The sequence below is a fragment of the Mastomys coucha genome, unplaced genomic scaffold (genome assembly GCF_008632895.1).
Source record: "Mastomys coucha isolate ucsf_1 unplaced genomic scaffold, UCSF_Mcou_1 pScaffold18, whole genome shotgun sequence".
Classification (NCBI taxonomy): domain Eukaryota; kingdom Metazoa; phylum Chordata; class Mammalia; order Rodentia; family Muridae; genus Mastomys; species Mastomys coucha.
Genome location: NW_022196900.1, coordinates 23472242 through 23476594, shown reverse-complemented (window position 1 = coordinate 23476594; position 4353 = coordinate 23472242). Strand labels below are relative to the sequence as shown.

The 4353-nt window shown below is 43.8% G+C and overlaps 1 protein-coding gene across 3 annotated transcripts in view; it reads right to left on the bottom strand.

The window, feature by feature from the left end:
* The window catches only part of Rgs3 (regulator of G protein signaling 3), a 142639-nt gene extending 142211 nt beyond the window's left edge, over positions 1-428 (bottom strand). For 2 of the 3 annotated variants that reach the window (XM_031377600.1, XM_031377605.1), the window contains exon 1: positions 295-346. The gene's annotated coding sequence lies outside the window, so the exon portion shown is untranslated. Of the gene's footprint in view, positions 1-294 lie in introns of all 3 variants that reach the window. The other variant, XM_031377601.1, reaches the window with a different exon arrangement.
* Positions 429-4353: the final 3925 nt, after the last annotated feature.

Genomic DNA, 4353 nt, shown 5'->3' with positions numbered 1-4353 from the left:
GGAAGGGAAGGGAAGGGAAGGGAAGGGAAGAGGGGAAGAGGGGAGGGGAGGGGAGGGGAGGGAAGGGAAGGGAAGGGACCACTTGTACACACAGATAAGCCTGGGCCACATGTCACCAGGTCCCAAACCAAAGCGAACCCAAATCAAATGGCCACTTTCTAGCAGGGACCAGAGAATGATACATGGTAGGGGAAGAGGACTGGTGACTTTCTTGGAAATATTAGCCTCTCGTGACAATGTGTCAAGTTCCCCTTTCAAATTATTGAAAGCTAATCTCCAAGCCCAGAGTCTTACTTCTGCTTCCCAAAGCCCCCGGTGATGGGAGTGGCAGTTAGCAACAGTTACCTGGATCCTCCTTGGTCAGAACACTGCCAGGCTGAGGCAGGGGAACCAAAAGGGCGCTGCCCCCTTTGTCGTTTCTTGTTTATATTGCCTTCTCCTTCCTTTCCGCTTTAGGGTGCCCCATCTCAGCTTACTTTAAAGAGCCAGAGAGAGCTCTCAGGTACTGTGGGGGCAATGTGCTGCTGACGTTTTACAGGCTGGACGGACATAAGAGTTCATTTGCTTCTGCATATGCACATTTATGCCCATAGACGAGTGAAGTTCTCAGCCTTGGTTAAAGAAGCCTTTCTCAGCTGTGGATGATGGTCAAAGTGTGGGCTCATAACTAGTCATAGTACTGAGAACAGATACTGAGTGCTTGGTCTCAGATGGGACATCTATGACACCCGCTCTAAGTACCAGGGATGTCATCCAAGAGGGAGTGAATAGACTGTGAGGACCAAAGGATAGAGAAGAGGGGCCACTGCCCTCTTGGAAAGATGTGGCCATTGCAGTCATGATGAGCACATGGCAGCTGTGATGCCTGCACAGGGCACAGGAGACGTCATGCAGTGTTGGAGGGAAGGATGAGAGGTGGCAGATTTGGCTTCTACTTTGGTCTGTTTTGAGACCATGTTTGATCCGTTCTTCTAATCAAACTGTACTTAGGATGATGAAATAATTGATGAGGGAAAGTGTCTCTTCAAAGATCTCTCAGAGTTTCATTATGTGTGATGAGAAAGGAGGTGGGGGAGGGTAGGAAGGCCAGTTTGTCGCAGTGTACTATATACAAATATGATGTCAGGTTTTTGTTTTTTTAAACGGAGGGGTTGAGTCCAGAGTTGGAGAGGTGTCTCAATGGTGAAGAACACTTACTGCTCAGCTCACAGCACCCACATGGTGATTCATAGTTCCAGGACATCTGACACTTTCTTCTGGCTTCCATGGGTATCAGGGATGCACATAATACACATATGTACATGCAGGCAAACATCCATACATAAAATTAAAATAACTCTTTTAAAATATTTTTTTAAAAAGAGGGAGTTAGAGAAGGACACTGATACAGAGGACAAGGAAGCATGGTTCAGTGCCGAACCTGGCTCTTCTGTTCTTCTTGGCCTCCAATCTTGACTAAATCTCTCATCTACCTCATGTCAGCCCTGTATTCTGAGCTTTATCTATAAAATGAAGACAACCCACATCTATCCACAGAACTGGCCAAGGACCCACCCAAAATAGTCTGTGGGGTGTTCACCCACCATTAAAGCAAGCACGCTACATGACTTACATATAGCATATAATCCAAGATTCTCTGTGTTCACACATCATTAAAGCAAGCATGCTATATGATTTACATATAGCATGTAATCCAAGATTCTGTGATTCTCCTCCTTTGAGGGCTGGATATGAAAGGAATGGAACGGGCTCCAAACTAAAAACAGGTTTTCCACCTTTGAAAAGAGAAGGCTGACAATAAGCATTTTCTTACTCAAAATGTCATGATTCAGAAGGTAACTTTGTGCTCATCGGGAGGAGTTAAAGGGATATTCTAGGGACCAGGAGGTGGCTCAGCAGATAAAAAGCGCTTGTCACACAAGCTTGATGATCTGAGTTCATTCCCCAGATCATCATGTGTGCATCTGTGGCCTGGGCACTCACTGTGAGGTGGGAGGAGGAAGGAGAGCCTGAAATCTCCAGGCCAGCTCGTCAGAAGTTCTCCAGAGTGGCAGAAACAAGAACACACACACACACACCCCACATACACACACACACCACATACACACACACACATACACATACCACATACATACACACACCACATACACACCATACACACACATACACACACACACTACACACACACACACACACACTACACACACACACACACACCACATACACACACACACCACACACACACATACACACACACCACATACACACACCACACACACATACACACACACCACATACACACACACCACACACACACACACACACACACACCACATACACACACACAATATACACACACACATACACACAATTTTTTTAGACTATAAAGACTATTGTAGTTTCTGAGGGTTGTTTCACCCAGTAGTTGGGTTAGTTATAAAATAATTAGACCTTCTAAGCCAGGCAGTGGTGATGCACGCCTTTAATCCCAGCACTCAGGAGGCAGAGGCAGGCAGATCTCTAAGTTCAAAGCCAGCCTGGTTTACAGAGTGAGTTCCAGGACAGCCAGGGCTATACAAAGAAACCCTGTGTTGAAAAACAAAACAAAAAAGAAACAAGACCCACAAATATTAGGCCTTCTAGTCTGGGTCTGAAATTAAGTAGAATTAAGTAAAAATGGGCACCACCCCACCCCATCCCCCACACTCCACCCCAGGAAATTGGGTTGTGCCTGGCAGTAAGTCTTGAGGTAAGATAAAAAGTGGAAACAGGAATAAAATTCAGCCCACAAAGAAATCATTCTACAATATACACTCAAGAACTAGCTATTTTCAGGAAAACAGCCCACAGAAGAGCTCTTTGATTTCTTCTGCTGTGAAAGTTCAACTAAATATAGCTCAAGCTAGTAACACAGTGACGTCATGCAGGGTTGAAGGAAAGAATGGGAGGTGGCAGAGTGGCTTTCTACTTTGGTCTGTTTTGAGACCATGTTTGATCTGTTCTTCTAATCAAATGGTACTTAGGATGACGAAATAATTGATGAGGGAAAGTGTCTCTTCAAAGATCTCAGACTTGGCCCAGCGTTCCTCTGTGACACAGGATCTGAGGAGCTCCATGAGTCTTTGAGAATGTCAGAGGCATACAGCAAAGAGACACTTAAACGGGTTAAATGGATCAACAGTTAAGGACACTGTTGCTCTTATAAAAAGGGGAGGGGCGCTAGAGAGATGGCTTAGTGTTCAGGAGCACTGGATGCTCTTCCAGAGGTCCTGAGTTCAATTCCCAGCTACCACATGGTGGCTCACAATCATCTATAATGGGATCTGATGCCCTCTTCTGGCATGCAGGTCACAGGTGTACATGCAGATAGAGTATACATGCATATACAATAAATAAAATAAATCTAAAAAAAAAAAAAAAAACAACAGGTTTTGGCACCCAGATGGTAACTTCATTTCCACAGGATCTGATTCCATCTTCTGACCTCAGAGGGTACCAGGCATGCACGTGGTACATATATACCCTTGTAGGCAAAACAGTATAAACATGGAATAAACTAAATAAGCATTTTAGAAAAAGAGGAGGGAGAGACTTTTTTTTTTTCAAGAAAATGTACAAAAGTGGGCAGGCAAGATGGCTCAGTGGGCATGGGCACTTGCTGCCAAGTCTGACAACTCAAGTTTGAACCCAGAGCCCTCATGGTGAAAGACAACCAAATCTCACAAACCTTTGACCTATACACAAGTGACACATGTGGGCACGCGCACACACACACACACACACACACACACACACACACACACACTGGTGTATTTTTAAGAGTATTTCTTTTTTTAAAAATTGTTTATTTTTATTTTATGTACATTGATGTTTTGCCTGTATGTTTGTTTGCATGTATGTGTATGAGAGTGTTGGATCCTCCGGAACTGGAGTTATAGACAGTTGTGGGCTACCATGTAGGTGCTGGGACTGGAACCCAGGTCCTTTGGAAAAACATCCAGTATTCTTAACCACTGAGCCATCTCTCCAGCCCATTTGGTTGTTCATTTATTTGTTATTTACCTATTTATTTATACATTATTTATTTATTCATTCATTCATTTACTTACTTAAATAATAAATGCTTAAAATACATGTGTGAATGGTTGGTCTGCATGTATGTCTACATGTCAGAAGAGGGTTATTTATTTGTATGTATGTATATATGTATGTATGTATGTATGTATGAGTGCATGGGCTGTGTGTATGCCTACATGCCAGAAGAGGGCATTGGATCCCATTCTAGATGGTTGTGAGCCACCATGTAAACTCAGCTCTTCTGGAAGAGCAGCCTGTTCTCTTAATCCCTGAGCC